This window comes from Hyperolius riggenbachi, chromosome 2 (genome assembly GCF_040937935.1).
Source record: "Hyperolius riggenbachi isolate aHypRig1 chromosome 2, aHypRig1.pri, whole genome shotgun sequence".
NCBI lineage: Eukaryota > Metazoa > Chordata > Amphibia > Anura > Hyperoliidae > Hyperolius > Hyperolius riggenbachi.
The window spans coordinates 564,522,534-564,535,054 of record NC_090647.1 but is presented as its reverse complement, the minus strand read 5'-3'; the positions used below and the strand labels follow the sequence as shown (position 1 = coordinate 564,535,054).

The following is a 12,521-nucleotide window of genomic DNA, read 5'->3' as shown; positions in this document are numbered from 1 at the left end:
AGACAAAAAAGTTTCAAGATGATCTTAAATTTTAATGTATCAAAAAGTTCTTTTGTAAAAATAGAGTTCACATCACAAATCTTCAAATGGATTCACCTTTGTAAACACCCCATTATTAGATACATTTGTGAACTCGTTTTTACAAAATAACTGAAATGAAAATTTAAGATCATCTTGAAACTTTTTTTGTCTCTTCAAAAATATTTTCTGCTATGTTGTCTTGTTCTCACATAGTTATATTATTGGTTTTGTTTCACAGTTAACTCGCTTGCAATCAGCCTGAAGAGAGCAGCCGCCCATGGGTTTCATGATATATGGCAGATGCACCACCCACTTTTTAGTATATCCAACGTCACGTGGGGGCCAAAAACATGTTTACAGGCCTTACTCCCATAGACTTATAATGGTGATTGATCAGGACCTACATTACCGGAATGTTTACTATACCAGAGTTTATTCTAAGGAGCTTAAACTGTGGCACATATTGGCGGGACAATTAACAAAGTCATAAATGTCTTCCTGTGATATTAGCAGTATGTCGTCCTCTTCAATCTCCTGATTCCTTCCAGATATCTTTATAAAACCTCTCCCTATATATAACGCAGCATGCAGGGGCTCAGTGAAGGTGGCAGTGAAGGTGTGGAGGTGTCTGATGGGGTCACACAGGGCATAAAAGGAGATCTGCCCGGCTTCATAATCCAGATCTATCCTGACTCTGTCACTGGGGATCCCATCATGTAACTGGATCTCTTCACTGTAATGTCTCACTGAGTACTGATTATCCCACCTGCACAAACCCCAGGACTTGTTATTACATCCAATCAGTGACTGCTGTCCCCCCCTGGCTATACTGGGGTAGCACATCCCAACTCTCCACCATTCTGATCCCCCAACATCCACTTCCCAGTAATGTCGCCCTGAGGAGAAACTCTGGCTGCTCATCACCTGAGAAAACTGAAATCTCTGTGGTGTTTTGGGGCGATTCTGCACTGGTGACCAGGATACAGTTTTCCTGTCATCTGATATATATATAGCTTATTATAACCTGTGTTCACATCCAGTAATATGTCTGCAGGCTGTACAGAGAGCACCCCCGCTACCCCAGACATGATATCAGCCAGTCCTGTGTGTAATGTGTGTGAGATGCCGGCCACATCCAGATCCTCTCCATCATGGAGCTGCTTATCATGTCTGTCCTCCGTGTCACACAAGTCACCTGTGTGTGATTCCTGTAAGACAGTCAGTGGATCAGTCATGTTACACAGCTCCTCAATGTGACGCATCTTCCTGGACAGCTTCTCCTTCTTTATCTCCATCTGTCTGATGCCATCATCATAGGTTTGTACCTGCCTTGGGATGTCACTCAGGACTCTCTTCTTTAAGTCTCTCATTCGTGTTTCAAGTTCATCAAACAGGGCAGTAACTCTCTCTGTTTCACCATCTGCTTTTTCTTGTGCTTTTTTCCTGCGTTGCTCCAGACTCTGGACTCTTTTCTCAGCCTCCTCTGTCTCTGCCATCAGTTTCTGCAGATCATTTCTCAGCGTCTTCTTCTTCTCCTCAGAGGCCTCATCCAGTGACATCATCTTATGTCCTACATGTCCCCCAATCACATAGCAGGACACACAGACACAGGCAGCATCCTCAGTGCAGTAATACCTCAATAGTTCCTTATGGACGGAGCATTTCCTGGTCTCCGGGGAGGTGGTGGGGGCACATAAGACGTGTTCTGGTGCCTTGCTGTGGACTCTCAGGTGTTTATCACACAGAGAAGCGTCACAGTGCAGACAGGACATAACAGCAGGTACAGGAGAGTCCACACAGTAAGTACAGCAGACTCCGGATACCTCCTGATCTGGCCGAGTAGTCAGGAAACGCCCTGCTATGTTCCTCAGAGCAATGTTTGTTTGCAGTCCGGGCCGCTCCTTGTACTTCTCTCTACATTCAGGACATGAATAACCTGCAGAGCCCTCCTGTGAGTCCAGCACACGATCAATACAGACCCGGCAGAAGTTGTGACCACATCTCAGGGTTACAGGATCGGTATAACTGGTCAGACAGACGGGACACTCCAGCTCCTCGCTCAGAATAACAGACGCCATCGCTGGCAGCAAGGGAAATGAAACTGAAATCTTATTCTTGGAATCCAGTAAAACCAGTTGTGTCAGTAATACAGGACGAGGCTGAGCTGAACTCCTGACCAGAGGCGTAACAAATCATGACCGGGGCAAAAACAGGATTTTCAAGGGGGGTGGGGGGTGTCCTGAAAGTTCTCCCTCAGCGACGCACAATACATTATATTAAAATGGTAGGACATCATGCTGGGTACACATAATGCAATATCCCTTTCGACTGACCAAAGAGCAACAGGATCGATCAGGAGCAGTTTGGATACAGATAATAATGAGGACAGCCGACATTGGCAATGAAGGGGAAAGTGAAGCATTCACACTGCAGGACACAGGGCTGTGCTCATACCTGACTCTGTTAAGTTCCCCAGAGCTGCTCCATGCTCTGTACACACACTGCTGCTCCATGCTCTGTACACACACTGCTGCTCCATGTTCTGTACACACACTACTGCTCCATGTTTTGTACACACGCTGCTGCTCCATGCTCTGCACACACGCTGCTGCTCCATGCTCTGCACACACGCTGCTGCTCCATGCTCTGCACACACGCTGCTGCTCCATGCTCTGTACACACGCTGCTGCTCCATGCTCTGTACACACGCTGCTACTCCATGCTCTGTATACATGTTGCTGCTCCATGCTCTGTATACACGGTGCAGCTCCATGCTCTGTACACACACTGCTGCTCCATGCTCTGTACACTAGAGATGGCCCGAACGGTTCCTGGCGAACTTCCGGAAGTTCGATTCGCCACCATAGTGCACCATTAGGGTCAACTTTGACCCTCTACATCACAGTTAACAGGCACATTGTAGCCAATCAGGCTACACTCCCTCCTGGAGCCACTCCCCCCTTATAAAAGGCAGGCAGCGCCGGCCATCTTACTCACTCGTTTTCCTGCAGTAATTAGAGAAGGGACAGCTGCTATAGACTCTTACATAGGGAAAGATTAGTTAGGCTCTTGTAGGCTTCTTAGCTTGCTCCTTGCTGATTCTTACTGCTAAAATAGCACCCCACAACAGCTCGAGAGCTAATCTTGTTCTTGTGATCTTTTTTTTTTTTGTGTGTGTCCCACTGACACTTGTGTTGCATAGACAGCCTTGATCATTCATACTGTGTGTGCCACTGCCAGGCCCAGCACATTCAGTGACCACCTGTGTGTGTGACAGGTGCACATTGTAATACCCATTACTGCATATACCTACCTGTTGATCACAGTGCACCCACCTACCTACGTGAGCTGAGCGCACACAGTGTCACTGTGCCTGTCCGCTACCTGTCTATGTGCGACAAGTGCACATTGTAATACCCATCACTGCACATACCTACCTACCTGTTGTTCACAGTGCACCCACCTACCTACCTACGTGAGCTGAGTGCATGCAGTGTCACTGTGCCTGTCCGCTACCTGTCTGTGTGTGACAGGTGCACATTGTAATACCCATTACTGCATATACCTACCTGTTGATCACAGTGCACCCACCTACCTACGTGAGCTGAGTGCACACAGTGTCACTGTGCCTGACCGCTACCTGTCTGTGTGTGACTGACAGGTGCACATTGTAATACCCATTACTGCATATACATACTTGTTGTTCACTTCAGTGCACCCACCTACCTACGTGAGTTGAGCGCACGCAGTGTCACTGTCCCTGGCCGCTACCTGTCTGTGTGTGACAGGTGCACATTGTAATACCCATTACTGCATATACCTACCTGTTGTTCACTTCAGTGCACCCACCTACCTACGTGAGCTGAGCGCACGCAATGTGCTATACCACTCCATGCATACCTGTTAACTGCACCTGTGTGACTGCACATTGTATTAGTCAAGTCAGTGCATACCTTTCACTTCATCCCCCCCGATATGGACAAAACGGACAAAACAGGTAGAGGAAGAGGTAGAGGCAGACCCAGAGGAAGGCCACCCGGCAGGTCTGTGCAAGGTCGTGTTGATGCAATTTCATGCAGCCCTGGCCCAAAGTACAGTGCTCAGAAGAAGGCACGTCCCATCACCTCCCAAGATTGTCAGGACGTGGTTGACTATTTAACACAGAACACTTCATCTTCCACAGCCACCAGCGCTACTACAAGCACCACATCTGCTGCATTTGACACTTTGCAGGAGTTATTTGGTGGGGAATTCACTGATTCACAGCCATTATTGTTACAACAAGATGAAGGCGCTAAGCAAGTTACACCACCTCATATGTCTGAGCTAAGCGGCGACACTATGGACGTAACGTGTGAGGATGAGGATGATGCAGGTGCACAGGAGGCGCGTGCCTGCGGGCGGACAGGTGTGTGGCGGTCGCTGCTTCCAGCACCCGGGTTTGAAACGGACCTAGTTGCCTAGTAATGTAATATAATGTAATAACAGGAGTATCCACAGGTGGTCACCAGCACTGTTATGCTGGGATGTCCTGTCAGGTAATTATGTAATAATTGGAGGAATAATTATTACACAACACACACAGATTCCTGCACTCTCTCCCCATACACATCACTGTAATAATATCAGTATGATATAAAATATAATAATACTGGGCATTGCACAACACACACGGACTCCTGCACTCTGTCCTGCTCTCCCCTCCATACACATCACTGTAATAATCTCATTGTAGTAATATAACACTACGATGAGGCATTATTACACAACACACACATGCAGTCCGAACACAGTGAACCTGCTGTTGGTGCAGTTTTGGAGGTGTCTGAAGCAAGCGAAGCTGGGCAGGATGATTATGATGATGACGATGATATGGATACCACGTGGGATCCTAAGAGACAAGATGACCAAGGGGACAGTTCAGAGGGGGAGACAGAGAGGAGTAGGAGGCGAGTTGCTGAAAGAAACAGAGGGAGCTTGTCATCAGAAACAGCTGGTGGCCAACATGCCAACATGCCCTTCAACGTCAGCTGCTGATGCCACCATAGTGCCATCACCCCAGGGGGGCTCAGCGGTTTGGAAATTTTTTAGTGTGTCATCCCTAGATCAGAGCAATGCCATCTGTTCTCTCTGCCTCCAAAAATTGAGCCGTGGAAAGGCCAACACCCACGTAGGGACAAGTGCCTTACGAAGGCACCTGCAGAAAAGGCACAAACTGCAATGGGGAGAGCACCTGAGCAAAAGCAGCACACAAAAGTAAAGCCACCCTCCTTCTCCTCTTCCTCCTTCAAGTGCAGCATCTTCAGCCGCTTTCTCCCTTGCAGCTTCATAGCCACCCTCCTCCACTCGGCCTCTGCCCTTCAGCGGTTCCTGCTCCTCTGCCCACAGCAGCCAGGTATCCGTGAAGGAAATGTTTGAGCGGAAGAAGCCAATTCCTGCCAGTCACCCCCTTGCCCGGCGTCTGACAGCTGGCGTGGCGGAACTGTTCGCTCGCCAGCTGTTAACATACCAGCTGGTGGACTCTGAGGCCTTCCGTAAATTTGTGGGACACCGCAGTGGAAGATGCCAGGCCGCAATTATTTCTCTAAGAAGGCGATACCCAAACTGTACCGTGAATTTGAGAGGCAAGTGGTGTCATATCTGGCTAACAGCGTTGGGTCAAGGCTCCATCTGACCACGGATGCCTGGTCTGCCAGGCATGGTCAGGGCTGCTACATTACCTACATAGCCCATTGGGTCAACCTGGTGACAAGCAGGGAGTACGTGGCTGTGCAGCGGACCAGCTTGTGACACCTCCACGGCTTGCAGGCAGGCCTCCTGCCACCTCCTCTCCTTCTCCTTCTGCTACATCCTCTTCGCTATCGTCCTCCTCGGCTGAATGGCAGTTCAACTCTACTGGTGCTGCGATCTCCTCTCCAGCTACACAGCCCCATCTCCCCAGGGCCTATGCTGTATGCCAGGTACGACGGTGTCACGCCATCTTAGATATGTCTTGCCTTAAAGTGGAGAGTCACACTGGACCAGCTCTTCTGGCTGCTCTTAACAAACAGGTGGATCAGTGGCTGACCCCGCACCAGCTGGAGATCGGCAACGTTGTGTGTGAAAACGGCAGCAATCTCCTTTGCGCTTTGAATTTGGGAAAGCTGACACATGTACCCTGCATGGCACATGTGCTGAATCTAGTCATTCAAAGATTTGTCTCAAAGTACCCAGGCTTAGAGGACATCCTGAAGCAGGCCAGGAAGTTGTGTGGGCATTTCATGCGGTCTTACACGGCCATGGCACGCTTTGCGGACATTCTGCGGAGAAACAACTTGCCGGTGAGACGCTTGATATGTGATAGCCCGACTCGCTGGAATTCGACCCTGGTCATGTTCTCTCGCCTGCTAGAACAGGAGAAAGCCATCACCCAGTACCTGTACAATTACAGTAAAAGGACACAATCTGGGGAGATGGGGATGTTCTGGCCCAACAACTGGACACTGATGCGAAATGCATGCATGCTCATGCGGCCGTTTGAGGAGGTGACCAAACTAGTGAGTCGCAGTGAAGGCACCATCAGCGACTTGATCCCGTACGCTTACTTCCTGGAGCGTGCCGTTCGTAGAGTGGTGGATCAAGCTATGGAGGAGCGTGAAGAGGAACAGTTACAGGAGGAACAGTTGTGGGAGCAATTTTCATCAGAACCAGATGTTTCCTCAACACCTGCAGCAGCAAAAAGGGGGGGGGGGGTGGGAGGAGGAGGAAGAGTCGTGTGGGGAAGAGGAGTCAGACTCGGATGATGAGGAAGGTGTTTCTTTGGAGGAGGAGGAGGAGGCGGCGGCAGCAGATCAACCGCAGCAGGCGTCGCAGGGGGCTGGTGCTGCTCGACGTTCCCGTGGTATTGTTCGTGGCTGGGGGGAGGAGGAGGACTTAGCTGACATCACGGAGGAAGAGCAAGAGGAGATGGAGAGTACGTCTGCATCCAGCTTTGTGCAGATGTCCTCTTTCATGTTGTTCAGCCTGTTGAGGAACCCCCGTATAAAAAAACTCAAGGGGAATGAGCTGTACTGGGCGGCCACGCTACTAGACCCTCGGTACAGGCACAAAGTGGCGGACATGTTACCAACTTACCAGAAGGCAGAAAGGATGCAGCACATGCAGAACAAGCTGGCAATGCGTATAAGGGTGATGTCACAGCACAACGCAATAAAGGTACCACTGCCAGTAATCCTTCTACCATGTCCACGCAGGCAAGGACAGGACGCTACAGCGATCTCATGGTGATGTCAGACATGCGGACATTCTTTAGTCCAACGCCTCACCTTAGCGCTTCCGGATCCACCCTCCATCAACGCCTGGACCGGCTGGTAGCCGACTACCTGGCCTTAAGTGTGGATGTAGACACTGTGAGCAGCGATGAACCCTTGGACAACTGGGTGCGCAGGCTTGACCTGTGGCCAGAGCTGTCCCAATTTCCCATCTAACTTCTGTCTTGCCCTGCCTCAAACGTCCTGTCAGAAAGGACCTTCAGCGCAGCTGTAGGCATTGTCACTGAGAAGAGAAGTCGCCTAAGTCACAAAAGTGTTCAGTACCTCACCTTTATCAAAATGAATGAGGCATGGATCCCGGAGGGCTACTGCCCGCCCGAAGACTAAGTCAGTCCCCACACACAGCATCTCTGCCTGCAGGCCGCTTGACTGCCTTCTCCGCCACCACCAACAGGGTCCAGGACTCCAGGAAGATTCCTGAATTTTTAAGGCCGCTGCTAGCAGCGGCCGCTATAATAATTTTTCTGGTGCGTGTACATGCCTGCCTAATTTTTCTGGCTGCACTGCAGCTGCAACAACAAAACAAAAGGCATGTACATGTGCCCATTCCCCTTCATGATCATTACCTTGCCGCGGTGAAGGGGCTTGCGTATCACAATGAAGCAATTACCATCGGCTATAGGAGTGTGAGTGTCTGTTGATAAGGTCATTGCTTCATTGTGGATAGACCCAATTCGATCAGCTGGACAGTCACTGTTGTTCTGTCATTGAGCTACCACAGCCCGGCGACCATATGGGCTGGAAAGCTGCCATCACCTGCATTCTCAGATCTTGCCACAGATTCTTGATTGGATTTAGATCTGGACTTTGACTGGGCCATTCTAACACATAGATATGTTTTGTTTTAAACCATTCCATTGTTGCCCTGGCTTTATGTTTAGGGTCATTGTCCTGCTGGAAGGTGAACCTCCGCCCCAGTTTCAAGTCTTTTGCAGCCTCCAAGAGGTTTTCTTCCAGGTTTGCCCTGTATTTGGCTCCATCCATCTTCCCATCAACTCTGACCAGCTTCCCTGTCCCTGCTGAAGAGATGCACCCCCCAAGCATGATGCTGCCACCACCATATTTGACAGGGGGGATGGTGTGTTCAGAGTGATGTGCAGTGTTAGTTTTCCGCCATACATAGCGTTTTGCATTTTGGCCAATAAGTTCCATTTTGGTCTCATCTGACCAGAGCACCTTCTTCCACATGGTTGCTGTGTCCCCCACATGGCTTGTGGCAAACTGCAAACGGGACTTCTTATGCTTTTCTGTAGACAATGCCTTTCTTCTTGCCACTCTTCCATAAAGGCCAACTTTGTGCAGTGCACGACTAATAGTTGTCCTATGGACAGACTAATCTGTAGATCTCTGCAGCTCGTCCTATACAGCAGGGCCTCAAAAAAGTCCTCTTGTACTGTTATTTCTGGTCCTCTCACAGTCGGGACTTGCGTCACGTGCCGTGCCTGCTGCCTTCCTTGTGGTGGTAGCCCGTTTCTTAGGTTCCCACTCAGGACCGGAATCGAACCAGGATTCCCCGGCCTGTTACACTACCTGATTGATGTATATGTTACGGCCAGAACCCGAAATGTGGCCACTTCGCGTTCTGGCCGGCCACTTCGGGTTCTGGCCGGCCAATGTGCGAAGTGGCCGCAGTGCAGCGGCCAATGTTAGAAATGTAATGTTTAAATGTATTAAAACCTGCTCAATTTCATGAAATATAGCCGGCGGTAATGTAATAGATGAAGCCGCCGGCTTTCGCACTGCCTCCTCTCCTCCTCCTCCTCCCCCCCCGCCTCTCTCCTCTCCCCGCCTCCTATACAACATACGGAGCAGCCGGGGACAATGCGTGTCCCCGAGAGTCGTTCGTCCTGCAGAGCGGGTGCTGGCAGAAGCAATGTCTGCAGCCTCCCCGCTCTGCTTCCACTGCCACAACGAACGACTCTCCGGGACACGCATTGTCTCCGGCTGCTCCGTATGTTGTATAGGAGGCAGAGAGAGGCGGGGGGGGGGGGGGGGGGGGGGGGAGAAGGAGAGGAGGCAGTGCGAAAGCCGGCGTCTTCATCTATTACATTGCCGCCGGCTATATTTCATGAAATTAAGCAGGTTTTAATACATTTAAACATTACATTTCTAACATTGGCTGCTGCGCTGCGGCCACTTCGCACATTGGCCGGCCAGAACCCGAAGTGGCCGGCCAGAACTAGAAGTGGCCACACTTCGGGTTCTGGCCGTAACATATACACATGCAAGATGTTTTCAAGCACTTTAGGCCTGCAATTTAGCATTCAATGTGATTTCTGCCCGTAAAACGCTGCTTTGCGTCAAATCCAGATTTTCTCCCGGGACTTTTGGCATGTATCCCACTCCGCCATGCCCCCCTCCAGGTGTTAGACCCCTTGAAACATCTTTTCCATCACTTTTGTGGCCAGCATAAGTGTTTCTAGTTTTCAAAGTTCACCGCCCCATTGAAGTCTATTTCGGTTCGCGAAAGTTCGCGCGAATCGATCGTTTGGCGAAGGTTCGCGAACCTAAAATTGGAGGTTCGAGCCATCTCTACTGTACACATGCTGCTGCTCCATGCAGAGCCGGGACAAGGTCCTCCAGCACTCAAGGCTGAGACACCAAAGTGCGCCCCTCCATCCCTCCCACCCCAGCCATCACTAGGGATGCTCGGATGTGCCTCATCCACGATATCGGAAATCCGCGTGGTTGAAAAAAAAAATCCGCATTCGGCCCCGCCGCATGCGGATTTGTGGTCGCGTCCACGCAACCACGCAGATTTTTTTCCGTGAATGGCGTAATCACGCGTGGATTCACGCCCAGAGGCGGATTTTCTTTTAACGTTAATAACAAAGCCCCCATACATGCTACAGTCCCCCAAATAGCATGGATTATCGAGGTGATAAGGGGCAACATAACTTCAACATAAAAAATTCCCTCCAAAAATTTTTTTCTAGAGAAAATGGATTTTAAAGTGAAATCAACACTTTAAATGGGGCTATTAATTGGTAATAAGTGGTTTTAAAAAGGGATATACGCGTTAAGCAGTCAAAGAGGTGAAGGCGAGTTCCAATGGCACTTGGCGGCGAAGGTACCGCTGGAGGAGGATGAGTGGCTGACGGCAAAAAGGCTCCAGAGAGGTTTTTGTAATTTTTTTTGTTTGTTTTTTTTTTGCAGCAATTAGCAATGACATCGCAGCAGAGTTGTCAGTGGACACGGGCAGTGTGAACGCAGAGTGCAGTGGTGGTAGCGACTGAGTCAGGAGAAGGACTATGCGGGCGGTCAGTTCAGCAGCACAGAAGGACCACGGCAACATACTGGTGGTAGTAGTAGCAGCACAGCGTCATAGTGCTGGCCAAAAAATTAAATGCACCCGGTGACCCGGGCAGTGTGAATGCAGAGTGTAGTAGCGACTGAGTCAGGAGGACAAAGCGGGCGGTCAGTTCAGCAGCAGCAGCACAGTAGTAGTAGCACAGCGTCATAGTGCTGGCCAAAAAATTAAATGTACCCGGTGACCCGGGCAGTGTGAACGCAGAGTGTAGTAGCGACTGAGTCAGGAGGACAAAGCGGGCGGTCAGTTCAGCAGCAGCAGCACAGTAGTAGTAGCACAGCGTCATAGTGCTGGCCAAAAAATTAAATGCACCCGGTGACCCGGGCAGTGTGAACGCAGAGTGTAGTAGCGACTGAGTCAGGAGGACAAAGCGGGCGGTCAGTTCAGCAGCAGCAGCACAGTAGTAGTAGCACAGCGTCATAGTGCTGGCCAAAAAATTAAATGCACCCGGTGACCCGGGCAGTGTGAACGCAGAGTGTAGTAGCGACTGAGTCAGGAGGACAAAGCGGGCGGTCAGTTCAGCAGCAGCAGCAGCACAGTAGTAGTAGCACAGCGTCATAGTGCTGGCCAAAAAATTAAATGCACCCGGTGACCCGGGCAGTGTGAACGCAGAGTGTAGTAGCGACTGAGTCAGGAGGACAAAGCGGGCGGTCAGTTCAGCAGCAGCAGCAGCACAGTAGTAGTAGCACAGCGTCATAGTGCTGGCCAAAAAATTAAATGCACCCGGTGACCCGGGCAGTGTGAACGCAGAGTGTAGTAGCGACGGAGTCAGGAGGACAAAGCGGGCGGTCAGTTCAGCAGCAGCAGCACAGTAGTAGTAGCACAGCGTCATAGTGCTGGCCAAAAAATTAAATGCACCCGGTGACCCGGGCAGTGTGAATGCAGAGTGTAGTAGCGACTGAGTCAGGAGGACAAAGCGGGCGGTCAGTTCAGCAGCAGCAGCACAGTAGTAGTAGCACAGCGTCATAGTGCTGGCCAAAAAATTAAATGTACCCGGTGACCCGGGCAGTGTGAACGCAGAGTGTAGTAGCGACTGAGTCAGGAGGACAAAGCGGGCGGTCAGTTCAGCAGCAGCAGCACAGTAGTAGTAGCACAGCGTCATAGTGCTGGCCAAAAAATTATTAAATGTACCCGGTGACCCGGGCAGTGTGAACGCAGAATGTAGTAGCGACTGAGTCAGGAGGACAAAGCGGGCGGTCAGTTCAGCAGCAGCAGCACAGTAGTAGTAGCACAGCGTCATAGTGCTGGCCAAAAAATTAAATGCACCCGGTGACCCGGGCAGTGTGAACGCAGAGTGTAGTAGCGACTGAGTCAGGAGGACAAAGCGGGCGGTCAGTTCAGCAGCAGCAGCACAGTAGTAGTAGCACAGCGTCATAGTGCTGGCCAAAAAATTAAATGCACCCGGTGACCCGGGCAGTGTGAACGCAGAGTGTAGTAGCGACTGAGTCAGGAGGACAAAGCGGGCGGTCAGTTCAGCAGCAGCAGCAGCACAGTAGTAGTAGCACAGCGTCATAGTGCTGGCCAAAAAATTAAATGCACCCGGTGACCCGGGCAGTGTGAACGCAGAGTGTAGTAGCCAGGGTCGGACTGGGACACTAAGGGCCCACCAAGGAAGTTTCAGCCTGGGGGCCCCCCCCCCGATCCCCTCCTCCTCGCCGCCCCCCCCCCCCCCCCCCCCCATTTTGGGCTCACATACACATGTACTCTAGAAATTTTGCATGAGTTTATGGTAGGGAAAAGATTGTGAGCACTTCTGAGGACAGTCTCCAATAGGGATATGTCCACATGCGGCGCGCCGCAGCGAAAGTAAATGGGTGTCACCACGCACTGGAACATCGGCGTGGTCACGATGAGTCATGGGCAGACTTAAAAAAACAAAA

At 50.7% G+C, this 12,521-nt stretch overlaps 1 pseudogene; it reads right to left on the bottom strand.

The window, feature by feature from the left end:
* Nucleotides 1-332: 332 nt before the first annotated feature.
* LOC137545303 (E3 ubiquitin-protein ligase TRIM39-like) lies at nucleotides 333-2,099 on the bottom strand (annotated as a pseudogene).
* Between the last annotated feature and the right edge of the window lie 10,422 nt (nucleotides 2,100-12,521).